This window comes from Bombina bombina, chromosome 6 (assembly GCF_027579735.1).
Source record: "Bombina bombina isolate aBomBom1 chromosome 6, aBomBom1.pri, whole genome shotgun sequence".
Classification (NCBI taxonomy): Eukaryota; Metazoa; Chordata; class Amphibia; order Anura; family Bombinatoridae; genus Bombina; species Bombina bombina.
In genome coordinates, this window is record NC_069504.1 from 888,563,536 (window position 1) to 888,579,610 (window position 16,075).

General features: G+C 41.9%; 1 protein-coding gene across 1 annotated transcript in view; it reads left to right on the forward strand.

The window, feature by feature from the left end:
• ACADVL (acyl-CoA dehydrogenase very long chain) overlaps positions 1-16,075 on the forward strand; it is a 184,179-nt gene that overhangs the window by 115,811 nt on the left and 52,293 nt on the right. The gene's annotated exons all lie outside the window — the stretch shown is intronic.

Below are 16,075 nucleotides of genomic sequence, written 5' to 3' on the forward strand. Positions count from 1 at the left end.
GTGAATATGTCATCGGCTCCACCATGGAAGCTACCTTTGAGACGGGACCTTCTTGTTCAAGGTCCGTTCGAACATCCGAATCTGGCATCACTCCAACTGACTGCTTGGAGATTGAACGCTTGATTTTATCAAAGCGTGGGTTCTCAGATTCTGTCATTGATACTCTTATTCAGGCTAGAAAGCCTGTAACTAGAAAAATTTACCATAAAGTATGGAAGAAATATATCTGTTGGTGCGAATCGAAAGGATTCCCATGGAACAGGGTAAAAATTCCTAAGATTCTGTCCTTTCTGCAAGAGGGTTTGGAGAAAGGATTATCTGCAAGTTCTTTGAAGGGACAGATTTCTGCTTTATCTGTTTTACTTCACAAGAAGCTGGCGGCTGTGCCAGATGTTCAGGCTTTTGTTCAGGCTCTGGTTAGAATCAAGCCTGTTTACAAACCTTTGACTCCTCCTTGGAGTCTCAATTTAGTTCTTTCAGTTCTTCAAGGGGTTCCGTTTGAACCCTTACATTCCGTAGATATTAAGTTATTATCTTGGAAAGTTTTGTTTTTGGTTGCAATTTCTTCTGCTAGAAGAGTTTCAGAGTTATCTGCTCTGCAGTGTTCTCCTCCTTATCTGGTGTTCCATGCAGATAAGGTGGTTTTGCGTACTAAACCTGGTTTTCTTCCGAAAGTTGTTTCTAACAAAAATATTAACCAGGAGATAGTTGTGCCTTCTTTGTGTCCGAATCCAGTTTCAAAGAAGGAACGTTTGTTGCACAATTTGGATGTAGTTCGTGCTCTAAAATTCTATTTAGAGGCTACAAAGGATTTCAGACAAACATCTTCCTTGTTTGTTGTTTATTCTGGTAAAAGGAGAGGTCAAAAAGCAACTTCTACCTCTCTCTCTTTTTGGCTTAAAAGCATCATCAAATTGGCTTATGAGACTGCCGGACGGCAGCCTCCTGAAAGAATCACAGCTCATTCCACTAGGGCTGTGGCTTCCACATGGGCCTTCAAGAACGAGGCTTCTGTTGATCAGATATGTAAGGCAGCGACTTGGTCTTCACTGCACACTTTTACCAAATTTTACAAATTTGATACTTTTGCTTCTTCTGAGGCTATTTTTGGGAGAAAGGTTTTGCAAACCGTGGTGCCTTCCATCTAGGTGACCTGATTTGCTCCCTCCCATCATCCGTGTCCTAAAGCTTTGGTATTGGTTCCCACAAGTAAGGATGACGCCGTGGACCGGACACACCTATGTTGGAGAAAACAGAATTTATGTTTACCTGATAAATTACTTTCTCCAACGGTGTGTCCGGTCCACGGCCCGCCCTGGTTTTTTAATCAGGTCTGATGATTTATTTTCTCTAACTACAGTCACCACGGTATCATATGATTTCTCCTATGCAAATATTCCTCCTTTACGTCGGTCGAATGACTGGGGAAGGCGGAGCCTAGGAGGGATCATGTGACCAGCTTTGCTGGGCTCTTTGCCATTTCCTGTTGGGGAAGAGAATATCCCACAAGTAAGGATGACGCCGTGGACCGGACACACCGTTGGAGAAAGTAATTTATCAGGTAAACATAAATTCTGTTTTTCATGGCTTGAATTATTTGTAAAAGAAAGGCTATGTAATTGCCGTGCTAATGTGTTTTCTGTTGTAATAGTAATTCTCACCCTTCTAAGGTCTAGTTTCCATTGAGGTGGTAAAGTTTGGAAACCAGTAGTAAAACCATTTATCTCCATTAAAGTCTATTGAGAATTTTTATGTTGCCACACGTTTCCAAACTTTACCCCTCAGTGAAAACTAGCCCTGGCTAGATTCCATTGAGTTGGTAAAGTTTAGAAAATGGATTTATAACATTTATCTCCATTAAAGTCTATGAAGATTTTTTATTTTACCACCAGTTTCCACACTTTACTACCTCAATGGAAACTAGGCCTTAGTTTGTAAGGCTTTTCTTGTCCTTTTTTATCTTAAATGAGAAAGTCCTCTGATTTCACTGGATTCTACTTATGAGTTAAATTTTAAATCACTTGCCATTTATTTCATAAAGGTGGTGAAAGTCCACAATCGGTTACTTCTGGGAATTATAGTCCTGGCCACTAGGATGAGGCAAAGATCCCAAAACTCCAAAAGCCCTTAACCCCACCTACCTTACTGAAAACTAGTCTTGTCTTTGCCTCGCAGCAGGAAGGTGAAGAAGGCAGGTGCTCCAGGTGTTTGTGAGAAGAGTTCTCAGACTGATTTGAGGCCCAGTTTCCCATCAGAGAGCTACTGTTTGAACAGAGGGATGTCTTTGGAGTATGGGTAATGGCACAAAAACACCCTATGGGAGTTAGTTGCAGGCCTGTCGCAGGGACCGGTCCCTAGCCTCCTCATGTTGGTTCAACATTATACTCCATATATTTAGATCCTCTGTTGCCATGTGTACAGCACTAGGTTGGCTATCTACTGGAAGTTCTTTAGGGTTATGGATGCCTATCAGGTAAGTGTGGTGGTTGTTGGGAGCCTGATTAGTCTTTAAGCTATTAGTAGGTACTCTTTTATGGGTATATTATAGCCTGGGGACCATTATGTTAGGGTTGGGTATTTAAGTACCTTATTTAACCCTATGTGTAGGCCCTGAGGAGCCTGGTATCCCTTTTACTTCTGCTCAAAGATTTAAAAGGATGTTTCCTTTGCCTGCTTCTAATTTAGAGCTTTGGGAAACTATTCCTAAAGTGGATGGGGCTATTTCTACTATGACTAAAACGTACTACTATTCCTCTTGATGATAGTACCTATGAATAGGAAATAAGTCTCTTCATAGGTTTTTCAGCAAGCAGGTTCTCTTTTTATGTCAGTAGTTAGTATTACCTGCGGTGCTGAGGCCTATATGCTTTGGTGTGGTTTTCTCCCTCAGGATAAGTTGTCTAAGGGCCTAGAACTTCTAAGTGTTTTCATTCCTTTCGTCAATCTAAGCACAAGAAGACTTCTTCCCAGAAACAGGGTTCCTTCAGTTTCTTCTGGAAGCCAAACCCTAATTTGAACAGGTCTAAGCTGTCCAAAAAGCATTTTCCTTCCTAAGATAGGGAGAGTCCACGGCTTCATTCCTTACTGTTGGGAAATACAACACCTGGCCACCAGGAGGAGGCAAAGACACCCCAACCAAAGGCTTAACTATCCCTCCCACTTCCTCATTACCCCAGTCATTCTTTGCCTTTCATCATGTTAGTAGGTGGCAGAGAAGTGTCCGAAGATTCAGAGAGTCCTGAAAAAGGGTATCTGCCCTTTGAGAAAGGACTGGAGTTTTATGTAGTCATGTCAACCTCTCAGTGAGAGTATTGATGAAAGCTAGAGTCTGGAGATGCAGGGAAAGTTTTTCTGCGAAACCATCCAGACTACTGCTAACAGCTCCTAAGCAATCAGTGTTGACGAGTTTCACTGCCTGCTTTCTCTCAAGTCAATGTCAGGAGTGCTGCTATAAGACTGTCACACTTGAGAGGCTGTGTTCTGTTCCACAGCATGGATCCTGGAGGTAAGATCGTTTCAATTTCTCTTACATTGGTGTATCCGGTCCACGGCTTCATCCTTACTTGTGGGATATTCTCAATCCCTACAGGAAGTGGCAAAGAGAGCACACAGCAGAGCTGTCCATTTAGCTCCCCTCAGGCTCCGCCCCCCCCAGTCATTCTCTTTGCCGCTCTAACAAGTAGCATCTCCACGGGAGGGTAAAGAGTTTGTGGTGTTAGATTTGTAGTTTTTATTTCTTCTATCAAAAGTTTGTTATTTTAAAATAGTGCCGGCTTGTACTATTTACTCTGAAGCAGAAAGAGATGAAGATTTCTGCTGAGAGGAATATGATTTTAGCACCAGTAACTAAAATCCATTGCTGTTCCCACACAGGACTGTTGAATACCGGAGAACAGTTGGGGGGAACAGTTTGCAGGCTTAACTGCTTCAGGTATGATCAGTCATTTTTCTAACAAGACCCAGTAATGCTTGAAGACTGTCAGAAATACCCACAGGGGTAGGTAAGCCATTTTTGCTAAGTTTTGCTAAGACAGTTCATGCAGCTTCACGTGTGAAGTCCAGAGACCTCAGAGGGGACTTCAGAGAGGCTTATTTCTTCTTCAAATAATCCCTAAGGAAGGTAAAAGCCACAGTAGAGGCTGTGGCATCGTGCTGTAGTATTTAAAACCTGTTAATTGCCGTTTTTAGCTCCGGTTTGGGCATTAAGGGGTTAATTGATCTGAAAATGTGTGTGCAATCTTTTAAAAGCATTAGGATAATGTGTTGAAAATTTCATTAAGATCGGATGTTTATTTGATGGTTATTTGAGGTTAGAGGCTTCTGTTGAACAGATCTGTAAGGCAGCGACTTGGTCTTCACTGCATACATTCGCCAAATTTTACAAATTCGATACTTTTGCTTCTTCGGAGGCTATTTTTGGGGGAGAGGTTTTACAAGCAGTGGTGCCTTCTGTTTAGGTTACCTGACTTGTTCCCTCCCTTCATCCGTGTCCTAAAGCTTTGGTATTGGTTCCCACAAGTAAGGATGAAGCCGTGGACCGGATACACCAATGTAAGAGAAAACAGAATTTATGCTTACCTGATAAATTTCTTTCTCTTACGGTGTATCCAGTCCACGGCCCACCCTGGCATTTTAGTCAGGTTTAAAATTTATTTTTGTAAACTACAGTCACCACTGCACCCTATGGTTCTCCTTTTTCTCCTAACCGTCGGTCGAATGACTGGGGGGCGGAGCCTGAGGGGAGCTATATGGACAGCTCTGCTGTGTTCTCTCTTTGCCACTTCCTGTAGGGATTGAGAATATCCCACAAGTAAGGATGAAGCCGTGGACCGGATACACCGTAAGAGAAAGAAATTGATCAGGTAAGCATAAATTCTTTTTTTTTTACACATAAAACGCTGTGACAGGGTCACAGTGTGGCTCCTTTATACCTTGATAGGATTCAGGGTTAATATCCTCTGAAGGGGGTTTATTGAACAGTTGGGGTTAATTAATCAGTGTATTCATTATTTACATGCTGCTTTGTGTGATTTTTTTTCCCCCTGGGCTGATGGACTGTATGTTTTTGGCTTGAACAAACAGGTTTCACTTTTAAGTTTCACTTTCGTTTTTTGAAATTGTTGCACAGCTCCTATTACTTGCTGTACTAACGAGAAGTACTATCTTGCGCTCCATGTGACCGGGTGTGGTCTATGTTAATTTCCTTGAACCTGAGGAGAGCATTTGAACCTGAGGAGAGCATTTCCTCTGTTAACTGTCTGGGTCTAGGAGGTGATGAGTGCCCCAGCCATTGGGAGTATAAAGGTGCAGTTTTCTATAATAAAAAAAAAAAAAAAAAAAGTTTTTATTTGTGTCCTTCTGTGGGTATAACCTGAGCTATCGAGGACTCTGACATGTTAGAAGGTACTTCTTCCGTACTAAATCCTACCTGTTTATATTGTGAGGAAGTCATGGTTTTCCCACCCACTCAATTATGTCCACATGCCTTAATACCGTTATAAAGTTTAAGAAGGGAGACGAGCCTGCTAAGGCTCTTAATCCCTCTGAGCCGTCTACCTCTCAGGACTCGGCGTCCCGTGAGATTACTACCCTTGCTACATTATCAACTCCACATGCAGTTCCTCGTAGCACATCTAATCCTCCATCCGGAGGGGGCCTTCTTCCTGCGGACTTTGCCACGCAGTTACAAACGGCGGTGTCTGTGGCTCTTAGTGCATTACCTCGCTTTAACAAACGCAAGAGAAAGGTTAAACATGGTTCTCCGTACCTGGAGTCATCTAAATATTTATCAGATTTAGCTATTATATCCCAGTTATCTGATAATGAGTTAACCTCTGTAGCTTCAGAGGGTGAACTTTCTGGGTTGGAGTCCTTAGCGTCTAAGCCTCCTGCTGTGGAGGAAACGTCCTTTAGATTTAAAATTGAGCACTTGCATTTTTTATTAAAGGAGGCTCTGTCTACGTTAGAGGTTCCAGAGGCCGTGCTGCCTGAAGAACCTATGATACCTAAATTAGACAGAGTTTACGAAGACAGGAAAGTTCCTTTGACTTTTCCTGTGCCGATTAAGATGGCAAACATTATTAAGAACGAATGGGAAAGAATTGGTTCTTCCTTTTCCCCCTCGTCTACTTTTAAAAAGTTGTTCCCGGACTCTGAGCTGGATTTGTATAGCTCCATTACTAAGGTGGGTGGTGCTATCTCTACACTTGCTAAACGTACTACTATACCTCTTGAGGATTGTTCTTCATTCAGAGAGCCGATGGATAAGGAAATTGAAACCTTTCTGAGAAAGATGTTTCAACATATGGGATTTTTGTTTCAACTGCGACTCCAGTTTCCACGGTTGCCCTTGCGCAGTTACCTACTGGTGCAACTCTTTGTCGGAACTCTTTGAGGTGGAGTCTCCCCTCACGTATATTCAAAACCGAATTAAAGCTCAGAGAATTGCTAATTATTTTATCTGTGATGCGAAAATACAAATTCTTCGCCCGCTGGGCACTCTGGTTGAAGTTTTGGTCTGCAGATATGACTTCTAAGTTCAGACTCCTTTCTCGGATCGGATTGTGTAGGGGGCAGACTGTCTCCTCAGAGGCCTGGTTCAAGGATCCGTGGATCCTGGAGGTGGTATCTCAGGGATACAAGATAGGCTTAAAATCTCATCCGCCACAGGGCAGATTCATACTCTCGAATCTGTCTACCAGACTAGAAAAGAAGGATGCCTTTCTAGGGTGCATTCGGGATCTATGCTCCTTAGAAGTTGTTGTCCCAGGGCCTATCAAAGAAAGAGGTTTGGGGTTTTATTCAAACCTTTTCGTGGTCCCAAAGAAGGAGGGAACTTTCCGTCCAATTCTGGACCTAAAAAAGTGCTTAAACAAAATTTTCATTGTCCCTTTCTTTAAGATGGAGACGATAAGGTCCATCTTTCCTTTGATTCAGGAAGGTCAGTTTATGACCACTATAGATCTGAAGGACGCTTACCTTCATGTTCCAATCCACAGGGAACACTTTCAGTTCCTGAGGTTTGCATTCCTCGACAAGCACTTCCAGTTCATTTCCCTTCCGTTTGTCCAAGCTACTGCTCCAAGAATCTTTATGAAGGTTCTGGGGGCTCTTCTGGCCGTTTCCAGAACTCAGCGTATTGCAGTAGCCCCATACTTGGACGATATTCTGGTGCAAGCACCATCCTTTCGTCTTGTGAAGGAATTCTCGGAGTCCTTTCTCAGTCTTCTTCGATTACATGGATGGAAGATAAACTTGGAAAACAGTTCTCTTATCCCAAGTACCAGGGTGTAATTCCTGGGTACTATAATAGACTCCATATCCATGAGGATATTTCTAACAGACCAGAGACGTTGCAAGCTAACTTTGGCATGTCTTGCCCTCCAGACCTCCTTAAGTCCCTTTGTTGCTCAGTGTATGGAGGTGATTGGTCTCATGGTGTCCTGCATGGACATCATTCCTTTTGCCAGGTTCCGTCTCAGACCTTTACAACTGTGCATGCGGAGGCAGTGGAACGGCGATCATTCAGATCTTTCTCAACAGATTGTATTAGACAGCCGGTCGAGAGAATCGCTCTCTTAGTGGCTCTGTCCAGAATATTCTGTCCCGAGGGACATGCTTCTTAAGACCATTCTAGGAGATATTGCCTACGGACGCAAGTCTATCTGGATAGGGAGCTGTTTGGGGTGCCAGGAAGGTACAGGGGTTGTGGACTCAGGAGGAGTCCTCCCTCCCGATCAATATTTTGGAACTTCAGGCAATCCTAAAGGCCTTGAAGGCTTGGCCACTTCTGGGTTTGTCCTAGCTTATCAGATTCCAATCAGACAATATAACCTAGGTAGCTTACATCAACCATCAGGGGGGAACGAGAAGTCCTTGGCAATGAAGGAAGTATCTCAGATTCTGGAGTGGGCGGAGGCCCACAGTTGTTCGCTGTCATTGATCCACATTCCGGGTGTGGACAACTGGGAGGTGGATTTTCTCAGCAGGCAATCCTTCCATCCAGGGGAATGGTCTCTCCATCCCGTGGTGTTTGCAGAGATATGCAGCAAGCGGGGGACGCGGAGATAGATCTCATGGCATCCTGTCTCAATACCAAGCTACCCAGGTATGGGTCGAGGGATCCCGAAGCGGATCTAATAGATGCACTAGCAGTGCCCTGGAGGTTCAAACTCATATATCTTTTATTTTTCCCTCCATTACCGCTTCTTTTTCGAGTGGTGGCCCGCATCAAGCAGTAGCGGGTATCGGTAATCCTGATTGCTCCATCGTGGCCGTGAAGGATGTGCTTTGCGGATCTAGTTGGGATGTCCTCATCTCCTCCGTGGAAGTTACCTTGTCACATAGACCTGCTCATACAAGATTCATTTGTTCATCAAAATCTAGATTCTCTGAGGCTAACTGCGTGGAGATTGAACGCTTAGACTTAGCCAAGAGAGGTTTCTCTGAGAGTGTCATTAATACTCTTACTCAAGCTTGTACACCAGTTACTCAGCGTATCTACCACAAGGTATGGAGGACCTACTTATTCTGGTGTGAAGAGCATCTTTTTTTCCTGGTACAGAGTTAAGGTTGCCAGGATCTTCTCTTTTCTCCAGGATGGGCTGGAGAAGGGCCTTTCTGCTAGTTCCCTGAGGGGACAGATTTTGGCCCTGTCGGTTTTATTGCACAAGAGACTAGCTGAGATTTCAGACGTGCAGTCCTTTGTTAAGGCTCTGATTAGGATCAGACCTGTGTTGAGATCTGGGGCTCCTCCTTGGAGCCTAAATCTTGTTTTTTGGGTTTTGCAACTGGTTTCGTTTGAGCCTCTGTATTCCGTTTACATTAAATTGTTATCTTGGAAGGTTCTCTTTTTATTGGCTATTGTCTATGCGCGCAAAGTTTCTGAGATCTCTGTGAGCCCCCTTATCTAATTTTTCATGCAGATAAGGCAGTTTTACATACTAAATTAGGTTTTCTTCCTAAGGTTGTGTAAGATCGCAACATCAATCAGGAGATTGTGGTTCCTTCCTTCCATTTATACCCTAATGTTTCTCCTACTTTTCCTTGTTCCCTCGGCAGAATGACTGGAGTAATGAGAAAGTGGGAGGGATATTTAAGGCTTTGGCTGGGGTGTCTTTGCCTCTTCCTGGTGGCCAGGTGTTGTATTTCCAAACAGTAAGGAATAAAGCCGTGGACTCTCCCTATCCGGAAGGAAAGGAATTTATCTGGTAAGCATAAATTATGTTTTTATCCTAAAGGGAAACCCACATTTTTTCATGATTCAGATAGAGCATGCAATTTTAAGCACCTTTCTAATTTAGTCCTCTTATCAATTTTTCTTCGTTCCCTTGATATCTTTATTTGAAAATGCAGGAATATAAGGTAAGGAGCCAGCCCATTTTTGGTTCAGCACCTTGGTAGAGCTTGCTGATTGGTTTGCTACATTTAGCCACCAATCAAGAAGCGCTACTCAGATGCTGAACCAAAAATGGGCCGACTCTTAAAGTGAAGGTAAATGTAGCTTCATGTTGATCTAGTATTTTATTATATGATACAAATCAGTATGAGTTTCATTCATCAATATTTATAAATCTTATTGTAAACAAAGGTTATCTGCTTTATAAGTCCATTTCTGACGGTATTCAAATTCAACCCCCTTTTTTTTTTTTTATCTCGGTCAGGTCACGTTTTTACATAGTCCAATTGAAAATCTGGCCGTTAGGCGGCCGTCACTCCACGTCATTTGCCTCCTTGATGGTATGCGCATGCGCTGTCGTTTTTTGTTTACATCGGAATACACGCGCGCTTCCGTTTCCCGCATGCGTAACTGTATGCAGTTAGAATTTCCAGCACTCGCCAAGTTGCGCATGTGGAGTGGAGGGTGAAATCGGCAATTTGCGCATGCGCAGTTCAAAGGAGCATCGTGAACGCGCTTTTGAGTGATGTATAGAGCGGGTGGGACCGCTCTATACATCACTTACCAGAAAAGCAGGAAATACAGATAGGGCGGAGTCACCATCATAACGGTAGGGATGGATAAATATATATAATATTTAAAATATAAAAGAAAAAGTGAAAAAAAGTTAGCGATTATCTTATGTAAATAATAAAGAATGCATGGATGTCTTCAAAATGAAAAAACTTTACCTTCACTTTAAGCTTGCTTTCCTGCTTTTTCAAGTAAAGATAGCACGAGAATGAAGAAAAATTGATAATAGGAGTAAGTTAGAATGTTGCTTAAAATTGCATGCTCTATCTGAATCATGAAAGAAGAAATTTGGGTTTAGTATGCCTATTAAAGGTACACTGAACCTAATTTTTTTTTCTTTCATGATTCAGATAGAGCATGCAATTTTAAGCAACTTTCTAATTTACTCCTATTATCATTTTTTCTTCTTTCTCTTGCTATCTTTATTTTAAAAGCAGGAATGTAAGTCTTAGCAGTCGGCCCATTTTAGGTTCAGCACCATGGATAGCCCTTGCTTATTGGAGGCTTACATTTACCCACCAATAAGCAAGCATAACCCAGGTTCCCAACCAAAAATGGTCCGGCTCCTATGCGTTACATTTCTGCTTTTTAAATAAAGATAGAAAGAGAACAAAGAAAAATTGATAATAGGAGTAAATTAGAAAGTTGCTTAAAATTGCCTGCTCTATCTGAATCATGAAATAAAATATTGGGTTTAGTGTCCCTTTAAGTGTGGTTTTGGATACAATTTAGTGATTGCTACATTCTATATTTAGAAGTCTAATTATCAAAATGTGGCTAAACTGTAGAAACTATGCCTACACTGATATTTCTTTAGTATTTTATAATTAATAAAATGCACTCTACTAAAAAGCAATCAAAATAAGGGTATTTTTACTCTGAGAGGAAACTTCCTAAATCAAAGTCTAGACCAAGTAAAGTTAACGTTTGTATTTCAAAAATACACTTGGCTTCTAATCTAAGTAATGCCTTATGCTTATTTTCCCCTCTCCAATTCTTTTGTTTTTATCTATAACCATGAATTTAAAATGGCCTAGGTCACCTTTATTGAAAAACTTAAAATGTTTAGGTTCTTTGTTTCTATCCTGGTCCATATTTTCAATAGAATTGAGATGCTCCCTTATCCTTTCAGATTCACCTATATATTGTACCCGACATTTGCACTCAATTAGATAAACCACGTCTCTATCTGTACCTCGAAGGGTCTTAGTAATTTTATATTCTTTTTTAGTTACAAATGAGGTGAACATATTCCTTTTTTTGAGAGTGTTTGCAAGATTTGCAACTCACACAGGGGAAGAAACCTTTTATTTCTTTCCCCCCATAGGTCTCTGTCTATGGAGTTGTATTTTTTCTTATACATATCGGTTGGCACTAACATGATTTTATTTTTTTTGCCTTTCTGTATACCATTTTTGGTGTTTTTCTTAATTTTGGGCCCAGGGTGTCATCTGTTTTCAAAATAGGCCAATGTTTTCTTAAAATCCGTTCTATCATAGACTTGTTGGAGCTACTCTGTGTGATAAAAGGTATAAATAGTTGATCTTTTGGCATATTTTGATCTCTCTCTTTTAATAGTTTACTATTTTTTATGATCAAATTTTCTCTATTTATATTTAAAGCTTCATTCTTATTTTGCTCTAGTTTTTAATATTTATAACCCCTTTCCAAAAATGTATTTTTCATAGTTTCTGCTTGCTCTATAAAATCCTTATCATCTCATCATTTTTTTATGATTCTTACTAGTTGGCTTTTAGGGATATTCTCCTTCCATTTTTCTAGGTGACAGCTGGTGGCGTGTATAACATTATTAGCATTAACCTCTTTAAAAATGGTTTTGGTATTTATTTTGTGCTGGTCAATCTTAATATTTAGATCTAAAAAAATTATCTCATGTTTGCTAATTTCATACTTACATTTTAAGTTTTTTACATTATTGTTCATGACCTTAAAACCCATTCTAGGTCTTCCTGTGGACCTCGCCACACTATAATAATATCGTCTATGTATCTCTTGAAGAGAATTAGGTTCGCCCCCAAATCTACTGGGTCTAGGAAAACACGTCCCCATAACCCCATAAAAAGGTCACCACATTAAGATCTGTGCAGATCCAGACCTTAACTTTGTGATATTGCACCAGAATCAATCAGGCTCAGAAAAGAGCTGAATATCGCTTACCATGCTGTGATTAGATAGTGTGCCATGCAATCACAGTAAAACCATTTGCTCTTTCAATAGCCAACATTGAAAATATTTCACCAGGTAAAATACTAACAGAAAGATATTTTTTAATTCAACATACATAATGTTTTGAAGCCATAATAATGGTCAGTGCTCGGATTTCCAAGTGCACAGTTGTAGTTTGGCATCAAATAGTCCCTTTTAATCCTGAGATTATTGTTCAGCCATTCCTTTCAATTACAAAGCATGAGTAAATAGTCTTTTACTGATATCAGGGAGACGTATAGCCTTCATTATGGTTCCAGAAGGAAGCTTCCAAGACATATTTGGCTAGTAAGGTAATTTCCACTTATCCTTATGGCTTACAAGCTTGAACAAATCTCCCCACTTTTTAATGCTAGATTTCTCCTGTTAAGTGTAGTCAGTCCACGGGTCATCCATTACTTATGGGATTATATCTCCTCCCTAACAGGAAGTGCAAGAGGATCACCCAAGCAGAGCTGCTATATAGCTCCTCCCCTCTACGTCATATCCAGTCATTCTCTGGCACCTAACTAAAGATAGGACGTGTGAGAGGACTGTGGTGTGTTAAACGTAGTTTTTATTTCTTCAATCAAAAGTTTGTTATTTTAAACGGCACCGGAGTGTGTTGTTTGTTCTCAGGCAGCATTAGAAGAAGAATCTACCTGAGTTTGTCTATGATCTTAGCGGTCGTAACTAAGATCCACTTGCTGTTCTCGGCCATTCTGAGGAGTGAGGTAACTTCAGAACAGGGGATAGCATGCAGGGCCCACCTGCAAGGAGGTATGTGCAGTAAATTATTTTCTAAGGAATGGAATTGACTGAGAAAATACTGCTAATACCGATGTAATGTAAGTGCAGCCTTAAATGCAGTAGTAGCGACTGGTATCAGGCTGATATGTATGTATACTCTGAGGTATTTCTGGGGAATGGAATTTCACTAAGAAAATACTGTCAATATCAAAGTAATATTTGAGCCTGATCTGCAGTGAAAGAGACTAGCAGCAGGCTTATTAATAACACTTCATAATTTTCATTTTTAAAAACGTTTACTGGCATGTTAATCGTTTTTTCTGAGGTACTTGGTGATAAAACTTTATGGGCATGATTTTTACCACATGGCTGTCGTTTTTTTTATGCATAGAAACAGGCATTACCAGTTTGTAGCTCTTCCCTTCGGGTTAGCTACGGCTCCAAGAATCTTTACAAAGGTTCTGGGCTCTCTTCTGGCGGTACTAAGACCACGAGGCATAGCGGTAGCTCCGTACCTAGACGACATTCTGATACAAGCGTCAAGTTTCCAAACTGCCAAGTCTCATACAGAGTTAGTTCTGGCATTTCTAAGGTCGCATGGGTGGAAGGTGAACGTAGAAAAGAGTTCTCTATTGCCACTCACAAGAGTTCCCTTTCTAGGGACTCTTATAGATTCTGTAGAAATGAAAATTTACCTGACGGAGGACAGGTTATCAAAACTTCTAAATGCTTGCCGTGTCCTTCATTCCATTCAACACCCGTCAGTGGCTCAGTGCATGGAGGTAATCGGCTTAATGGTAGCGGCAATGGACATAGTACCATTTGCGCGCCTGCATCTCAGACCGCTGCAATTGTGCATGCTAAGTCAGTGGAATGGGGATTACTCAGATTTGTCCCCTCTGCTAAATCTGGATCAAGAGACCAGAGATTCTCTTCTATGGTGGCTTTCTCGGCCACATCTGTCCAAGGGGATGCCCTTCCGCAGGCCAGATTGGACGATTGTAACAACAGACGCCAGCCTTCTAGGTTGGGGCGCAGTCTGGAATTCCCTGAAGGCTCAGGGATCATGGACTCAGGAGGAGAGACTCCTTCCAATAAACATTCTGGAATTAAGAGCAATTTTCAATGCTCTTCTGGCTTGGCCTCAGTTAGCAACTCTGAGGTTCATCAGGTTTCAGTCGGACAACATCACGACTGTGGCTTACATCAACCATCAAGGAGGAACAAGGAGTTCCCTAGCGATGATGGAAGTCTCAAAGATAATTCGCTGGGCAGAATCTCACTCTTGCCACCTGTCAGCGATCCACATCCCAGGCGTGGAGAACTGGGAGGCGGATTTTCTAAGTCGCCAGACCTTTCATCCGGGGGAGTGGGAACTGCATCCGGAGGTGTTTGCCCAACTGCTTCATCTTTGGGGCAAACCAGATCTGGATCTCATGGCGTCTCGCCAGAACGCCAAGCTTCCTTGTTACGGATCCAGGTCCAGGGACCCGGGAGCGGTACTGATAGATGCTCTGACAGCACCTTGGGTCTTCAACATGGCTTATGTGTTTCCACCTTTCCCGATGCTTCCTCGATTGATTGCTAGGATCAAACAGGAGAGAGCATCGGTGATTCTAATAGCGCCTGCGTGGCCACGCAGGACCTGGTATGCAGATCTAGTGGACATGTCGTCCTGTCCACCATGGTCTCTGCCTCTGAGACAGGACCTTCTGATTCAGGGTCCTTTCAAACATCCAAATCTAATTTCTCTGAGGCTGACTGCATGGAGATTGAACGCTTGATTCTATCAAAGCGTGGATTCTCGGAGTCAGTGATTGATACCTTAATACAGGCTAGGAAACCTGTTACCAGGAAAATTTACCATAAAATATGGCGTAAATACTTACATTGGTGCGAATCCAAGAGTTACTCATGGAGTAAGGTTAGGATTCCTAGGATATTGTCTTTTCTACAAGAAGGTTTAGAAAAGGGTTTATCTGCTAGTTCGTTAAAGGGACAGATTTCAGCTCTGTCTATCCTTTTACACAAACGTCTGGCAGAAGTTCCAGACGTTCAGGCTTTTTGTCAGGCTTTGACTAGGATTAAGCCTGTGTTTAAGACTGTTGCTCCGCCGTGGAGCTTAAACTTAGTTCTTAACGTTCTGCAAGGTGTTCCGTTTGAACCCCTTCATTCCATCGATATCAAGCTGTTATCTTGGAAAGTTCTGTTTTTAATGGCTATTTCCTCGGCTCGAAGAGTCTCTGAGTTATCGGCCTTACATTGTGATTCTCCTTATCTGATTTTTCATTCAGACAAGGTAGTTCTGCGTACTAAACCTGGGTTCTTACCTAAGGTAGTCACTAACAAGAATATCAATCAAGAGATTGTTGTTCCATCATTGTGCCCTAACCCTTCTTCAAAGAAGGAACGACTTTTGCACAATCTGGACGTCGTCCGTGCCCTGAAATTTTATTTGCAGGCAACTAAAGATTTTCGTCAAACTTCTTCCCTGTTTGTCGTTTATTCTGGACAGAGGAGAGGTCAAAAAGCTTCGGCTACCTCTCTCTCTTTTTGGCTTCGTAGCATAATACGTTTAGCCTATGAGACTGCTGGACAGCAGCCTCCTGAAAGGATTACAGCTCATTCTACTAGAGCTGTGGCTTCCACTTGGGCCTTTAAGAATGAGGCCTCTGTTGAACAGATTTGCAAGGCTGCAACTTGGTCTTCACTTCACACTTTTTCAAAATTTTACAAATTTGACACTTTTGCTTCTTTGGAGGCTGTTTTTGGGAGAAAGGTTCTACAGGCCGTGGTTCCTTCCGTGTAAAGATCCTGCCTGTCCCTCCCGTCATCCGTGTACTTTTAGCTTTGGTATTGGTATCCCATAAGTAATGGATGACCCGTGGACTGACTACACTTAACAGGAGAAAATATAATTTATGCTTACCTGATAAATTCATTTCTCCTGTAGTGTAGTCAGTCCACGGCCCGCCCTGTTTTTTACGGCAGGTCTAAATTTTAATTAAACTATAGTCACCACTGCACCCTATAGTTTCTCCTTTCTCGTATGGTTTCGGTCGAATGACTGGATATGACGTAGAGGGGAGGAGCTATATAGCAGCTCTGCTTGGGTGATCCTCTTGCACTTCCTGTTAGGGAGGAGATATA